Raw genomic sequence first — 18,603 nt, forward strand, 5'->3', positions numbered from 1 at the left:
AAATATGCACCATTCACATAATTGTTTCATACTTTGATGACTGAATAAAAAAGTGTTCATTTGCTGTAATTACATTTAAAGAGTAGCTTTAAAGCCAAGCAGTATGACTCTCAGAGGTGCAACATGCCTGTTTATCAATGTGACATCAGAGCAAACAAAAAAGTCTTTTACTTTTTTTCCTGAAGCTCCAAAGAGTCCTCGTGCCTCTTCAGCTCAATGACGAGTGACATGCAGGCGTGTCACATGGAAAGCATCCACTAGAGATCCCTTCAGCCGCCTGAGTTTAAATGCTCCAAATGTAATTGAAACAAGGACCCAATGAACCTGAGAATAGGTGCAAGAGTAGCAGTAGGTTTCAGCCACTATCTCTGTAATATCAAGTCCCAGGAGTCCGTGTTTTATTCAGCCTGCTGCCACAGTATGAGTTTGCTTGCTGCTCTAATTTTTCTTGCTCTTTCGTGTTTCTACCAGACACTAGTCAGAGGGACGCCACCTTTCCTCGATCTGCTGTGAAATGTGGGTCACAGAGACATTCGGGCTGCACATCGGTCTGAAGTGGGCTGATAAGATCCCCACTATGCAATATATTTTTAATGAACAGATGCAATATCGATAGCGCAACAGTAGGTGTTGATAATATTACCATTAATGGCAATAAAACACACACAAAAAGAGCAAAGATTGAGAGCATGCCTGCTATTTCTGTTCTAAACAATTATAGTTTATTTTCATTTTAGTTTGCCATTTCCTCTAAAACTTTCATCCCTTTTGGCACTTGACTGAAGTTTAACATTCGTCAAAAAAAAAAAAAAACAGCTTTACAAAGGGCTCGTTTTTAACATTTTATTTATTTTATGAAGGGTGTTAAGAAAATTCTTTGATTTGACTCTTTTTTTATTGAAACTGAAAATGCAAATAGCAAAAACAACAAAAACTGATCTTGCTGTTTCTTCTGATTCAAAGTCTACATATCACAATGAGTAAGACGTTCAGTGGCAGCAGCTAGTGCTGATAGGTTTTAGGCTCTGTGAACTGATGTCTGTGAATTAAATTTAATGCATGAATGGCTCGACTCCATTGTTGTTTTATTAAGACAGTTGGTGTTTCAGTGGCTCAGACTGGAAGTGATTGGGAAGTCTAATGATCCCATTACGCTGAAACTTGCATAGGATCATAAAAATCTATTAAACTGCCAAAACAATATTGGTTAATTTACAAAAGTCCACCTACAAAACACCTATGGTTGATTAGTTAGTTATAACTGCTTCGCAGCAAGAAGGCTGATTGCAGAATTGGGTTTTCTCCTGTTCACGGTCTTAGATCCTGAATATTGTGATGTGTTCACCTGTGGAAATGATCAATGCTGCAATAATATCCACAGTCCTTTACCTGCTTCACATGCTATCACACTGAGTAACACAAAGTACAATTGAAAGGTGGAAGAAAATGAGACTTTTTCCTTTTTAATATTCTATACTTTACAAATAAAAATCTTTAAAGTGTTGCATACATTTGTTTGTCACCCGCATTTTGATATTCTGGTGAAATGCATTGCCTCAATTAATTACTCTACCAGTGTGTAAATTTATGTCAGTGTTTTAAATAGAGCTGTTTAGTGAAGGCCTCAGATCTATATTAGAAACAGTGAGATTGAACTCTCTTCACATTGTTCTCAACACATTTTCCCTATGTTAAAACATGGTGGTGGCAGTCCAGTGCTGTGGGAATGCTCTTCCTTAACAAGGACAGGGAAACTATCAGAGGTGATTGGGAAGTGGGGGAAGCAAACTAAACAAAGTCCTGTTCACCGTAAACATTACATTGATAGAGCAACAACAGAGCCAATAGACGCGTTAGAACGGCCCAGTCAAAGCCCAGACCTAATCCAACAGAGCAACTAAGGCAAAACTTGAAAAAAATATATTCACTGGACTGGTCATAAATGAGATATCTGTGGATATGAACAAACTCTCAACAATGTATAAAATTCCTCTGTTTTTATTGTCATTTATTTGGGATTCAAGCTTCATTCTATCAGGTGATGCTTCAAATTTGGATATTTTGGCATTTTATTTCCCTCTTGCCCTTTTTATTATTAGCACAATAATAATAAACAGCAGATAATTAAAGTCTGCTTGATGCTTCATAACTGGGAGCTGTGCAGCAGTGCGGCTCAGCGGCTCTGCTATGTCACATAAAATCCCGATTAAATACATCAAAGTTTGTTCTTGTAACATAAAGTAGTTCAATGGGGGAAATACTTTTACAAGGGAGTTTACATGCTAATGTGCAATCATAAAGACCCGAGGGATTGTAAGTAACAAATAGGCTGGTGCTCCGAGACGTTTATTTATTTCCAACACTTTGATTGAGCCACATTGTTTTTAGTCCCAGTCGTCCACAGCTAGTCTTTACTGCAGCCAGGAATGTTTAAAACCTGCCTGAGGTTTCATGGCTGACAACTGTTCCCCAGTGAGTTAACACCGAAACAGGCACTTCGTAACAGCAATTAATTCTGTTTCAATATAATGAAAGACCCACAATTAACTCTGAGATTTAAGTGGAGGCTCACACTCTGTATAGCCTTTAAAATGACACTGGTGCTGTTCTGGGAAAACTTTGTAGCGAACGTTGCAGAACCATTGCAAACTGGACTTTGTGTGCTTAAAGCCATGCATTGATATACAAAGTGAATGTGGACAGAGCCTGAGAACCAGGTGACTGCAGCAGCTGGGCAGAAAGAGTTTGAGGTTATTCAAAGTGTGGACTGAGGGTTAATCAGTGCCAAGAGTTCTGGGAGGTTCTGATTGCCCTGAATTATTTTGTTTTGCTAAGACCATTAGAACATGTGTCAGCCCATCTCCATCCACTCTATTTTTAAATGCTCGTTTTGCTCAGCACATTGCACACTGGATATGGAAATGAAGATGATCTGGTTTGTTACATGGATGCCTTTTGTGCGCTGCCAAAAAAACCAATAAGCTACTTTGTGTTATAAGTCAGGCCAGAACAGACGCCGTTCTGTTTTGTTTTTCTATAAACCAAGGAGGTGATGAAAACAGCACATCTAAATCTTTTTTTTTTTTTTTTTTACAATGGCGTTATGCAACTCTGTTCCTCATGAGGTCAGTTCTGTGGGTTTTAAGCCAAGCACTTCTTTGATAAAAAAAAAAAAAGAGGACTGCTTATTAGAGACTGTTAATCAAGCTTCTCCCTAGTTTAAAATAAGTATTAGTCAGAAATCCCCAGCGTTTTCCCATGGCAACCCTGCTTCATTGAATAATGCCAACAACTCTGCTGCCAAATCTGTGAGGATTTGCTTTCTAATCTCAGTGGGATATTTTACTTTCTATGTGTAATACCTAAAAGTGATTGAGGAGATATTTGGAAATCCTACTGTGGTACAAAAGGAAGCAGCAGACCCATCCAATTTTGTCACAAAGAAGAGTGTGATTTATGGATATTAATGATTATATTTAAAATGATAAAATGGTCATGAAGGACTTTTTAAAAGTTTGCAAGATAAAAGCGGATGATTTGATTTTAAAATGCACGAGTTAAAACATTTAGCAGCTGAGGTCTGGGAACAGAGATGACAAAAACAAAATAATGTGCCAAATGGCTGCAAGCTATAAAACACACCTAGCTGTCAGCTAATTAGAAAACTATCAGTTTGCCTGCTTCTTGTAAAAATCATAATTATGACTCAAAATTTTAGCGAACACAAAGAAAAAATTCTAAAGAAATTCTTAAATTGTTTTTATTTGTAATTTGAAATTGAACTAAAAGATTAATTTTGACAAAAAGCTTTCATGAAGAATTAAACCCTTTAAATCCCCCAAAGCTCACATTTTGCTGAAGTACCTTTTAGCAAATGTATAAAAATTTACTTAAGTCCTGAATATTTTTCCATCTATTGAAAGTCATCAAAGAACATTTTCTGAAAGCTTTATGACAGTATTAATTTATTTACTTTAGTTTTAGAAATTATGCATGTTTTTCTGTTTTGAGTCCCAGCTTTTCCTTGTGTTTATGTAAGTGGGCAGACATAAAGGTCGGGATTTTAATCCTGTGTAGTTTTCCTAGATGTTTACTAACACGTGTTGGATGGCATCATTTATACTGACATACAATTCTATTACAAATTGGTTTTTTTTGTTGTTTTTTTTTTAGTAACAAATCAGTCTTTCAGCGATAAGCCCTTCTTACTCTTTCACAACACCGTTGTTACAAAGGGTACCACAACTGCAGTGGGTACACAGCTTCATTCAAACGTTTAAAGCAGAGGGAAGAATGGGCTCGCACCCTGCGGCTTTCCTTTAGTACATTACAGTAGCTTGTAGGCACCAGCTGCAGCAGCAGGAGAAAAAGCAGATTAGTAGTGGGAAGGATAACAGCTGCAAATTAAAACTGCTCCCTGATTGATTTCTTTCATAAAGTGAAGCACTGTAGCTGCCCATTGGACAAGCAATAAAGTGCTGCTTACTCAGTCTGCAGTGAGGCTTGATCAGAGGCACATCGGTCGCTAAGGCAGGAAAATTGAGGCGATAAATGATGAGATTAATGAGAATCAGTTTAAATAGGTGGCAATGGCCGTTACTTCCTCCTCAGAAGCACAGGCTTGACCACAGCAGGGGTCAGGAAAGGCAGAAGTTGCCTTTCTCCACGTGTTGTAATGCAGGGTCGGCGTGTCCATGTATGGCAGTGATTGGCTGAGCCAGCATGCTTGACTGTCGGCCAGTTTACAGCAGTCTGGATGGATATAGGCAGCGTGTGGAGCGTCATCCACCAGTCTGACATCTGTTTAGGCTTTTAGTCGGTGCGAGTTGCTCTACGCTTCAGGCTTTTGTCTGGGAAACTAAAGTCAACACTTGTATTTATGAGATGATATTATGTTTTTTTTTAATTATTATTATTATTTTGACTTTCTGTCATGGTTAGACAACAGCTACTCTTATCCTACAGGCTCGCGGTTTCTCTTACTGACGAACATGCCGGCTTTAACTAACGTCCCCGACGCTGCAACTCTCATAGACACATCCTTCTATTATTAAGGGTTTTGTTCCTATTGCAAATCATTTTCTCTGTCATTTCCACTCTACGCAGCAGGGATAGTTGGGGAGGACAGCAGCAGAATGGAAATCGGCATTGGTCTGGAGCCAGCGCGAGTGTTTCTCATTGTAATGTTAGTGCTACCAAAGACAGCTCTGAGTGAAAGCAGCGAGCCGACGTTTCGTCACTAACAGTCACAAACAAAACGATTATTGCTTTATGTTCTGTGATTTATTCTAACATACAGACTATGATCATAATCAAAAGCATAATAACTTGTCTGTGCTTTAATGAACGCGCACGCATCTTATTTATTTGTTAAGAGCAAAATACTTTGTGAAAACTTGAGTTTTTTTTTATCTATTTGGGGTTTTTTGTGTTATTTTTTCAGTGATAAATTATTCTTGTCAGTTATGCAATAACAGTGAAGCCCTGCTGTAATTGAAGCTTGCATCTAGCTTAAATAAACTTTAACCATTTGTTTGTGTCTGCTGGAAATAATCTCTGTTCTCCATTTTCTTTCCTCAAATGTTACCATATAAATAACATATAAAGCCTCTAAATCACAGAGATGCTCTGACAGAAATGGTTTTGGATTGTATTTTCACAGAGGAAAGTTTTGTGTGAATAGATTATGATGCACATCAAGAAATTTGGGTTTTGTATATATTTTTTTTAATTATACTGGAAGCAAAGGTGTTTCTTTGTTTTTGTAATTGTTGGAGGCATTCCGATATGGAGTGTTAATGCAGTTTAGTAGCAGAAAGTGAAAATTAAAAGCTACACCATAAACGACGCTCGACCCCAGTAAATGATTTACAGTATCCATTGTTCTGGTAAAGTCAAAGGTGTGTCAACATTCAATCTTTTAAAGTGATTTTTTTATAATCTGCAAGGTTTATAATGTTGTTGTGGTTAAAATAAACATCGAGATTAGAACTGTGCATCACTAGTTTTGTCCATATTTAATCAAAAGTACCAGTACACAGTGACATAGAACAGCTAAGTACTTTGGTAATCAGTAGAGGCTGGGCAAAAAAAAAAATCACCTTTCTGCTATTTGAATCCTTTACATTTTTTTGTAGATTAGAGAAACTTGAAAATTAGGGATTAGCGTAGAGGACGCATTGAGGCTGCATTGGGTTTTTTGTTACTGAATAATTACTAAGTAAAAGAAAGCATGAAAGAAATTTCAAATGTAACCACATCTCATGTTCTAGATCAGAAGTCATGCTACAAAGTCAAACATTTTACCTGCAAAGTGACACGGTTAACCATTTTTTCTGACTAATTAAACCAGCTATTTCAGCAACGTCTTATGTAGAAATTTTGGACTCTCACTTCCTGCATTGGACACTGATAAGCTGGTGTTTCTCTGTAATCAAATCTGTGGGATGTAGGTGGGACTGGATGTGGTGTTCAGAGATGTCTCAGCAAGCAGCCTGTCAAAATCACAGCTGACTAATATTGCTTACACAGATTTCTTCCATAAATCATAAGAGCCGGCTCCTTGAAGTTACCCGAACTCTCTGCTTTGTTGCTGCTCATCTGACAGTCGCTGAGGAGCACTGATGGAGATTTGTATATATCCCCCAGTGGATGAACATGTGTCTCCTGGCACGTATTTTCTCCTGTCTTGTGTGTTTTTTTTTTTTTTTTTTGTGAATGCCTCTGTTATGCAAATATGGGAAAAGCCTCACGTAACCATGGAAACTGTCAGTACGTTGAGGATGCTGCAGTTTTCCCATCAGGAGATTTGTGTAATCACTGCTGCTTTCTGTCGCGGTGCGTCTGTGTTTACATGTAACTCAGCGAACGAATGCAAGGAGGATTAAGAGAGCGGAGATGACCGTGGTCCCATTATATACAAAGTTTGCTTTGGTAGATATTTTAATTTTTAAGGTCAGGGTCCAGTTCGCCGCACATGCTGCTGTTGTTTGCTCTCTTTGCTGATTGTGCTTCACGATCTCTTTGCATTCTTTGCTCGGCTCTCATATTCCACTGTAAGTGCATGCACAGAATCCAAATCACAGCTGTGCATGTAAGTATCATGTGCTCTCCTTCTGCATCAATGGACTCACTTCTAATGAGAGTTTTATTTTGGTTTTGTGGACATTTAAGCTCTGAATGAATGTTCATTTTAAAGGTTACATCCCCTTTAACTGCTCCCATTGTAAATGTCACATTTTTTCTTTCCCTCTTTCTTTCTTTCCTTTCTTTCATTTGTTATTTGTTTCCGTCTTTCTTTCTTTTCTTAACATTTCACTGAGGTGTTTAAGAAAAATAGGTCACTCCTAAAGTTTCTTTTCTGCCTGTTGCCTTTGGGCTTCTCAGTACCCGTACATCACGGATGAATACATTATACACACCATACTCTGCACTTCAAACATCTCCTTTCCTCTGCCTTCTTTCTGCATTATGTATTTCTCACCTTATTTTACCGCTCGGGGTGAGTGGGTGTCGTAGAGCAGGGCGGCCTGCAGAGTGCAAAGCAGCTGGACAGAAAAGATTTGAGTCTGGGAAACACTGAGAGGAATTTTCGACTCTTTTGCTGCTGGAGACATTCTGCATGAGCAGACGTGTGTGAGCGCGTCCAGTTCGGCTTTCGGTGGCCAGGCAGGAGCTTTTCCTGTCTCCTTGCCCACCCACTCCTACTGAATCATTCAAGAAAAACACCAGGTGTTTCATATACAGAGAATGAAATATAGATGGTTCTAATTGCAGTGGGATTTTTATATGCTGCACACCAGTTATGCTAAAGATCCCTTCATTTTAAAACTGCAGTGAACCTGCGATGCAGGTCCATCATTTTGCGACATTTACTGGCGCGTCAGACGGATGGCAGTTACTTCTAATCCGAAGCTCAGCACATTTTATTTTCAGATTGTGTGAAATCTGTTTCCTCATCACATATTTTTTTTATCATGGAACTGACAGTTTGGAAATACAGCACAGCACATGTGCCATCTGGCTTTCCGGCTAGCCGTTTTGATCATCACCTATTACTTAAACAGAAATACCTCGCAGAATCGGAACCACGGTGGACTGAGACGGATAGATGTAAGGTAACAGTCGAAAGGAAAAAAAGGAAATGGTACAGAAGGAAATAGTTTCTGACAGGCATCCAGTGGCGCAGCCCTTTCTATAATTGCTGCCTGGTGAATTTGTTGTCATGACTACACTGAAAGGAAGGCCTTTCACAATGGGACCAGTTAAGATAATTTTAGAATTGATGCATGAGTACTTTTGCGGGTACATACAGAAAGGTGAGACCAGTGAGCCTGCATGGAGAAAGAAGTGGAAGCAAAAGGCATCATTTAATGTGGCAACATTAATCAAAGACTCAGGCTTCATTTCTTAAATTACAGGTAATCAAGACAAGCATATTCTGCTAATATCAAAGACACAATCTGTCATATTTTATTATTCCACCTTTACACTATTGCATATCTGGCGTGTGTTTCAGTAATGTTGGATACAAGTATATGCTGTTTGTATCCAGTATTAACATAATTTGATTTCCAACTAACCTAACCAGGCCACTGCCTATCTACGCAACTCCACTGATTCTCATCTACATTTAATGGTCCGTCTAGGATTTCTTCCATTGAGCTGGATTTCTCTGGTTGAATTTCAACACAGCCAATTAGCAAACAGAAGGAGGAGTTGTGAACAATGACTATTTGAATTAACATCCAGCAAGGACTAAATTAACATTGATAGCGGCCTTATTCAGCTCTGTACTTCTGGAGGATGGTAGTTTACAGCGCAGGCAATTTCTGCTAAACTTTATAGTATTTAACTGACGCATTACGTATGTCACAGCCAAACATTAGCGATTGGGTAAAATTTTAAACTTAACAGAGTCCACGCCTTCTGGAAGCAATCGTTTCTCAATAACGACTGAGAAACGATTGCTTCCAATCGTTTCTGTACGAAGCAAAGCGTAGAACAAGGGGCTGGTTTTTACCAAACACTGACTGCCACTAATTTTTTGTACATGTCAAAAAATGTCAGAATGATTTCTGTAATTTAGAGATGCCACAAACACTGAGCATTTATTTGGACTTTTTGCATGTACAAATTATAACATTATTTCATCTCATTCTATGCTATGCAGACACTCAGTCTGCACTGTTGAAAATGTAATCACTCCAGCTTGCTGAATGCTTAAAATGGCTCCAACAGCATGGCCTGTATGACCCTAGACTTTAAATGTTACATATAGACACAGGCAATGTAAAAAAAACACAGCAGATCAAAAGTTTGTCATATTTTGCTTTTTTAAACTTTATTTGTACTGTGATACGTTATAGCAATAAGGTTTAAAACGGAAGAAAGTCTCATGTTTCTGTCTGAAAAAACAGAAATTGCTTAAGCCATTTTTTGTTTATTACCTTTGCCAGACAAAACAGGTTTGAAGAAATACTTATTAAGCATTCACTGAAGTTTCTTCAGGATTTACTTTCAAATGATGCAAACTACAGGTGATTTTACATGGAGTAACTTTACAGCTTTATGTTTAATTTAAAGTCAGCTTTAGATAAAGTAGCTGCAATACTCCTTATCTAACTTACAGAACTTCTTAATTTAATTACACCTGAGTCCTGAGCTTATCTTTCTTTAATTTACTCAGTGGAGCTGAGGGTTTGAACGGGCGCCTCCTGTTTCACTGTAAGCTGCCGAGGTAACTCTCTCCGCTCAATGCTGACACCCAATCGTGTCACAGGAAACCGGCGACATCTGCTCTTTGTGGTAAACGCTGACCTCGCTGGGCTGCTACACCACCACAGACAGGAACATTGTTGAATGCTAATTATGTGTCAGCAGACACCGCCGTATGCAGTTTTGTCATTTCAGGCATTCGGTCTGGATGCGGCCGCATGATGAAGCTTCGCACATCATTAAGATAGGGAGAAAATTAATAAAAGGACATGGAAAAAAAACATTACTCTGCAACAAAAAAATGGTATAAGGATATTGGTCTGTTGTTGCTTCAGTCAAACCGTGTCTGCAGCAGGAGTTTGCTGTTTCCCCCCATATGAACCTCTGACTGAACTTTACTTATTATGAAGCAAGATGTGTCATAAGTGACACCATATTTTATAAATTATCATTTTCTGTGCTAAAATTTGTCATCGTGCCACATACTGTTTTAGCCTATTCATTATAAATATGTTCAAATACTGATGTTGCAGTCTAAAACCACATGTCTTAATGCTTGCAAATGTGGTTTGCATTACTTTTCTACACATTTGGAGATGCTGTAACATTCACAATTAACATTAAGCCTCAGACAAACAGAAAAAGAAAAAAATCACTACAAAAGTAACGTTGCTCTCATGCTGAAGGAAGAAATGAATACAGATATTTTGTTGTGGTATAGAAATCAGCAAACAAGAATAAAAGTATTGAGGACAAAGATCCCAATAAGTGTAATTTTAGTAAAAGTGTGTCATGTGTGTAGTGATCCATCACTGCTTTTCAAACTTTTAAAAAATACTGTACACCTCTGATAAGTAGGGGAGGTCTCATAGGAGGCTGCACTTATTCCATTAGTGGAGCTCAGCCATGCAGGTTGTTTGTGTGTTTTTCTGCTTCTCTAGACTAGAAGGAAGGCTGCACACACACACACACACGCACACACACCCCCACACACACACACACACACACGCGCACACACACACACACACACACACTGAGGTTTACCACAGCTTTACTCAGCTGTTTATATGGCCTGGGTGTCTTTAGGTCTCAGCAGTGTACAGACAACACATGGTTCACCAAGAGTTTGGCCCACTTCACCTCATATGATACTTTCCTGTGATTACACACAAAGGTGACTCTTTTCCGCAAATATTCTCAAGTCAAGATTGTCTCACATTTATTGCTGATTTCAAATTGCCAAAAGGGAATGTAAATTATTTTTGTTATAGTTACTTGTATGAGAAACTACCTAGAAATTGATTTGCAGAATTTCTCAGAGCAAATCAGCTCTTTGGCAAATAATTAAGGCTTTCAAATGCTTTTAGTCATTCTCAGTAAATCACCTGCAGATAGAAACAGAAATTGAGATAACGTTTTACTGTTTTTAGAGAAAGTTCAGTGTCTCAAATACATGTAATTTACATAGATGTATTTTCAGACAACATGTCTTAAAAGGGACTCATTACTGTCAAAATACACGCCTCCCAATTATATGTGAACCTTTGACACACAATACTGAGTGTTTCTAAGACAAACGGCCTGTGGGGGACGGTACGAGCTTTATGGAGGGTTCTGATCCTAACAGGGGACCAGGGCTGTTAGGCTGTTAGGTTCTGGTTGTTATTAGACGTCCACAAGAAACACACTCAATTTATTTCTCTCCCATGTCCTCATTTTTCACAATGTCACCTTTATTCCTTTTCTCATCCTGTCACTGTGGTGAAAAAAAAAATGTTTCAGTCCCCTTAAGAGCACCGACTTTTAAAGACCTCAGTCTGTGCACATATACAGACTTTTGGGAATTTCAGAAAGCATTGTTAGATTATATTTATTCAGAAATATATATAAATAAATATATATATTACAAACATTAATACATGATGTTCATCATTTCAAGTAAACTTTAATTTGATTAAACTAAATATAACTACTCCTATAAATAAAGCAAATTTTAGCTCCGCATGTTGCATTCACAGCTTAATAAAGAACACTGGAAACCACCAATGTATGCAAAGCATTTCATGCTCTGTGCCTTTGTTGCTCATCGTTTTAGCACCACCTTCACACTTTTTAAAGGACACATCCTGTGAGTCGCCTCAAGCTTGGCAATCCATCTCCCTGACTTCTCCTCACTCGACAGAAGTGGAGAGGCAAAGGCTTCTGCTCCCGGTTTTGAGGTGGGAGAGAGAAAACTGTCGGGCAAGGTGAAATTTGGCAAATGAGAGGAACAAAACATCTGTGTGGCTCTTTGGAGCGAAGTCGAAATTGCTTTGAACCAGTTTTTGGTTTTTTTCTGCTTCAGGAACACACGAGAACATTTAGACTGTAATTAGAAATTAAAAATTCATTAGTTGAAGTTTTTCACTACATACGACTGGGCTTTTTTGGAGTAAAGAAGCTGCCTGCAGGATTATGGAGGATATCATCTTTAAACTCTCAACACAGAGACACAACAAAATTGGGCAACAACAGATTGAAAAAAAGGCATTGCATGGTCCACCAAATTTTCCAGAAGGTATTGTCATACTTTTGCACAAACAGCACAAAAAGCATTAATAACCTGCCTTTTATTAAGGCTTCTGACCGGTGGTGGTGGTGTAATGAATGAGGAACAATTGACCATTGTTTAAACATTACATCTCACCCAGTTATTGTTACTGCTCATCTCTTTAAGACCAAATTGTTGGCAACTTCAAACAGGATAAAGCACCACGTCACAAAGCGCCATTCATCTTGAACCAAACCTCCTGAACATTGCAGCGAGTTCGTTGAACTCCAATGGCCTCCACAGAGTCGCCACCTCTCAATTCAGTAGAGCTTCTCTGGCATGTGCCGGAACAGCTTTCCATCTCGGATGCACATCTCGAAATTCTCCAACAACTGCATTACGCTATCAAGTCCGCATGAGCCAAAATCTCTGATAAATGTTTTTGACATGTTGTTGAATCTGTGACACAGAGAGTGAACACAGTTCTGAAGAGAAAACGTGGTCCGACCCAGTTCTTGCGTTGTGTTCCTAATAAAATGGCCAGTGAGTGTGTTCATAGATCATGATCTGCGTTTCGAAGGAAGCAGGATGTTAATGTTGTTGCTGGTCAGATCGAAGCCTATTCTGAAGTAATTTATAACTCTAGAAAATCAGACTATACGTTTTTCACATTATTATATTTTCATGTGGGGAAATAATGAGAAACCTTGTCACGTAACATGTGACACTCAGTAGACTTCATAAAAACACCAAAACCAGAAACGTACTATCAGCAGGTGTTGGACTAATCGCTCAGGCCTGATTACTTCTCCGTTGCTCTTTGAGTCACTTTAGCTGCACTAAATGAAAAGTTATCTACTCTGCAAGCTACTCACTCCACACCGAAGCGATAAACATACAGCTGAAACAGATTTAATAAACAACAATCAGATGTTTCTTTGTAATCCGTTTGTGATGGGTATTTCCTCAGCTCGACCCCGTCGGTTTTTACAAACAAGATGAAAGACAGCTTATTTAGACACAGTGCGGGTGAAATAAAATAAAAAAGGGAAGAACGGTAAATTAAGTGGCTTAAATGTGGGGAGCAGCTGCAGCGCGGTCCTAAGGTGGAAGTTTCCGAGAAGGTGACTGAAACCCTGGGAGGATGTGTTTGCAGCTGCAGCAGGCCTCTCCTGTCTTCCCTGGTGAGAAGAGGATTCTCCCCTTTTTTTACCGCCTGTGTAATTTCATCTGTCTTTTCCGCTGAGGCCTCTAATGGAAAACCAAAACAAATGACCCATTATCCTGCAGAGGGACCGCTCCGTAGGAAAATAGGCGGCTTTCAGTGCACAGGCCCAGGGAATATACGGGAGCAGCGTTGTGAGAGGATTAGAGATGCCCATCTTGGACTCAGCTTGTCGACAAAAGCATGAAATGAGTGAGTCACTGAGTGACAATCCCTTTATTTATTCATCTCATGTGGTGAGAAAAAGCAAATCCAGTTAGGATGATATGAGACAAAGGTGAATCAGCGCTTCACGCAGCGTGACACAAGGGAAAACCCATAAGTCTGCTACAGGACGATCTGGTCGTGACTTGTTTTGTCACACCTCTACGATTTTTATTTGAATCTTTGTCCTGGTTGCTCTCATTCTTCTCTCTTTTCAAGTCCAGCACTGAAAAAAAAAAAGTATTTCCCCCTCTTACAGATTTCTCCTGTTTCTGCTTCTTTGTCACATTGAGCAGCTGAGTTTATTTACAACTAAAGTAAAGCATATTCTAAATAAAATAACAATTGCTAATTTAAGTTTAGCGGGTGATAGAAGGTGATTATTAGGCAAATTAGCCGAAGAGTTGAGAATAAACAATAAAGTTGGCATGTTGCAACTTTTTTTCCAACACCAAAGTCAAAGCATTGGGTCATTATCGGGATTCTGCAGAACTTGATTATATGTCGGGAAGCTAGATTCAGGTGTGTTGGACCAGAGATGCATCTAATGTCACTTGAGGACTAGAGCAAGACATTATTCAGATAACTCTTTTCTCAGGTTATCTTTGTGTGATATAAATATTTTTTTTGATGACTCCAAACTTTTAAATTTGACAAAAAGAAAAAATAAAGAAATGTCTTTTCACAGAATTATGTAAACCAGATTCTGCAGAGTAGGATTAAATTACCATTTTGGAAAAACCGCCGTAAAAATCATGACGTGTTTTCTGAAAGCTCTGGAAATGGAGCAGAACCGTCTCCTCATTTCGAATGGACAGTGATTGTGTCAAGGGAAACCTCCCTGTTCATCCTTAATTTGATCAGACAGCTGAGGTAACCATGTGTAGGGAAAACTGTGGAAACTAGGCTACAGCTCTGACTCTGCAGTCTCTAATGGCTCAGTGTAGATCCGCTAATACCCCCCCGCACCCCCGCCCCACCTCCAAACACTGGGATAGTTCACTCTTCAGCATGATATTAAATATTCAGTCTCCTTCCTCCCTGGGCTTGTATGGAAGAGATGCCTGGAGCTAATTACTGAGGTGGGAGTGCATATGTAAGTGTGTTATGCATGGGTGTTTGTGTTTGGTGGAGATGAAATGTGTTTCAGGACCGTGCAGAGGAAGTATCTCTAGTTTTTGCAAATGGGTGGTTGACTGAGCCCGCCATTAAGAGCTGATGAGGAAACACAAACCATAAACAACACAGAACCTTAGTTTTTTAACGTTGCCGGTTAAACAGAGACTCACTTCCTGTAATTCTTCCTCACAGATTGAACAGGGGCCAAAGCAGAATTTGATAACAGAGCCTAACTTTAAGTTAAGCCCATCAGCCACCACTAATAATGTTCTGTTGGGCGTTTGACAATCCTATTTTTATTGTTTGCAAGTAAGCCAATTGGAATGGGTTTTGCTTGCACCTCCCATGAGTCACTTGATTACGTAACGAGCAACAAATGAAGAAATAGATGCAACATATCTTGACTGCTGTGCAGTCGTTCAGCAAAAAACCGATAGATTCAGAAAGGAAGGATCACACTTAATAGTTTGTGGTCATAAACAGTCACTTATTAACATTAAGTGAGATTTATTTGTCTGCATAAACTCCAGTACTGACACAAGAACATGAATAGTTTGCCAGCATTACATTTTGACAGAAGACAACATTAAATCCAGGTTTAACTCTGTGTGAACACAACCAGAGCACTTAAATCGCTTAAATCCTCCTTTGGTTCAAAACAGAATATTTTATCCTTCTCGATGAATGTTATAAATATATATAATATAATATACATATCTATCTATCTATCTATCTATCTATCTATCTATCTATCTATCTATATATATATATATATATATATATATATATATATATATATATATATATATATATATATATATATATATATATATATATATATATATATAGATAGATATATCTATATATCTATAGATATATAGATATATATATGGAAGATATATATATCTTCCATATATATATGGAAGATATATATATCTATATATATATATATATATATATATATATATGTATATATATATATATATATATATATATATATATATATATATATATATATATATATATAGATATATATATCTTCCATATATATATGGAAGATATATATATCTTCCATATATATATCTATATATCTATAGATATATAGATATATCTATCTATATATATATATATATATATATATATATATATATATATATATATATATATATATATATATATATATATATATATATATATATATATATATATATATATATATATATATATATATATATACATATATATATATATATATATATATATATATACATATATATACATACATTTGCTGCACTAAATATATTTAGCAGGACTCTTTGTAAAAGTGGCTCTTTGGATTATAAAGATTCCTGATCTAAACCCAGATTTATGTTAGCTGTAAAACGTCTAATAAGAAGAGTGCCCAAACAATCAGTATAGTTTTTCTACAACTTGCTGAGGAGTATTTATCTAAATATTAATAGTAATATCACACATTTGAATAAGTAAGAATAAGTTTGACATTGAGTTAGAAAGCAAATCCACAACACCTCCAAGACTTTGCAGACCTATTACCTGAGACAGAAAAAAAACAGCAGTCACTGAACATCCGACTGGCATCTGAAAATGTTCGAATATCTTTGCTAAAAACCTCAGATTAGGCTGTTTCTCTCCCAGACACGCCACTGAACTGTGTGTCTCTGTTAAATTTCCCTTTTTTGCCTGAGTGTTCATCTTTAGTCAGATCGCTTCTCTTTAATATCCGGCCTTGGCTGACCTCGGTTATCTGACTGGTGTAATAGAGGTGGAAAAAGTGACCAGGAGAAGGTAATCATCCTGTGTGTATTGCCTTTACAGTTTGGTTTCAGCGCTGTCTGTTGCATTCAGCAGGATTCATTAACTGCACTGCAGCCTGAACAGAGATAAGCCTTCATCTGATCAGTGTACTTTCCACTGGACAGTGCAGTTCAGAACCGGGGCTTGTTTCCTTTCAACTGGTGCACATAATCTGTTATCCTACCTCTCCAGACCTTTTGTTTTAACCAACTAATAGATCTTGAATTCATAAAAAGCACCGAAACTATGCTTTATCCTTCACTGCAAACAGATATGTCTTTCTAGAGCAATTCAGAAAGTGCTTTGTTGGTTTCGATAGATTTCAGTCTTTATGGATCTCTTAAGTGAACTATTCTCGCTTTCCTCTTTCATCCTCTCCATTGCAATGTTTCTTTGCACTTAGTCCCCCTCCATCTCTTCAAAGGCCAAGGTTGGTGTTCAAGCAGTCACCTGTCAGCATTAATTAAAGCTTACGAAGGTTGACCGGTACCAGAGAATAATCCTACTCACACCAGTCGCCTGGGACACAGCCTCCATAGTGACCTTGTGCTGGATTTCACGCCGATCGTGGGACAGAAATAATAGGTGTGGCACAGCTGTACAGCCACAACTATGTGCAGCCGTGCTAATCCCTGGCACTGCGACCAGACCCGGTTGTACTCAGCAGATTAGATCATTAGCAGGTCACTGAAATGTCCAGGGTACCTCGTCAGAGTCTCAGCCGGACTCTCTGGCTTCATACAGCTTTCTGGGGATTTTTGTAACTTCCAGCTCTCGGGGATAGACGTTAAAAGTGAAAAGACAAAGTGGAAAACTTTTCTGTCAGAAACTTTCTCACATTATTACAGAGAGAAGATAAAACACCCGGCCACAAACTCATAATAGCTCTGACTGTGATTCCTTTGAAATGCTGATGGGAAGGTCAGAAAGTTAAATGGGTCAGTATAACGTTAAAAAACACATCTCTGGTAGGGATATTCCAGCAGAAGGAGCTGGACCACTTTTTCACTTTGAAGCAGAGTTTCTCAGGAGAGCAACCTTCCTTTGACCCTGAAGAAGCACCATATACATGACTTTGTGGAGGTACAGTATATGACTTTCAGCATGTAGTTCAGGGGCAGAGCTAATTTTAGTTTTCGTTTGTCATATTTAGTCGCTGCCTTGTGTGCCAAATCTAAAAAAACTGTAAAGATGCTAAATAATACAGTTAATGATTCAGTCTGATTTGTATTTCAGACATTGAATACCCAGTATTGATCTACGGGCCTGAAAAAAATAAATGTTGCTCCAAAAATAACAAATGAAGAATGAGCCACACAACAATATCCAACATCCAGTGCCTTCTTGAAGTCTTATTCCCTTTTAGTTTGCTTCTTCACTTGATCAGGATGGTAGCCTCAATATATGAATGTTTTTCCTGGTTATTTGTCCTGATTTCCACCGTCTGGAGGTTGATTTGAGTGGATGCTCAGGAAGATTTAAAAGGATCTTTCACAGTTTGTGTGAAAGACTCGGTGCAGTGTTCTTAGGTTTCAAAGCGTCACTTTAATCCCTTTAAATATATTGATTGTAATTGTGAAAATAAGTCAGTTTGTGTCTCCATGTCCACATACACAACGCTAAATTTCAGTCTTCTTTCTTCTCGGTCCATTGTGATGTAAATCTGGCTTCTGTGTGTACAGTGACACTTGAGGACACTTGAGGATTTCTCCATGATTGTTTCTGGGCTGATCAAGACCAGACAATGATCGAAAACACACACCAGAGCTGGTTCTGAGATGAATCAAGCAGGTCAACATTAAGCTTTTGGCATGACCAGCCTTCCTGAAAATTTGTATACAATGCTCACAAGCTGGACCAGCGCTTGGATGCCAACCAGTTTAAGTTACTGTATTTTCCCAGAGTGCACCTTACTATAAGCCGCAGCTATACATTTAAAAAAAAAACAAAACAAAAAAACCTGGAAACGTACATATATAAGCCGTACTGAGCT

At 38.2% G+C, this 18,603-nt stretch overlaps 1 protein-coding gene across 1 annotated transcript in view; it reads left to right on the top strand.

Annotated features, from left to right (window-relative positions):
- Positions 1-18,603, top strand: part of LOC106931054 (potassium voltage-gated channel subfamily B member 1) — a 37,603-nt gene that overhangs the window by 15,518 nt on the left and 3,482 nt on the right. The gene's annotated exons all lie outside the window — the stretch shown is intronic.

This window comes from Poecilia mexicana, unplaced genomic scaffold (assembly GCF_051168715.1).
Source record: "Poecilia mexicana isolate PSO_F unplaced genomic scaffold, ASM5116871v1 scaffold_5, whole genome shotgun sequence".
Classification (NCBI taxonomy): Eukaryota; Metazoa; Chordata; class Actinopteri; order Cyprinodontiformes; family Poeciliidae; genus Poecilia; species Poecilia mexicana.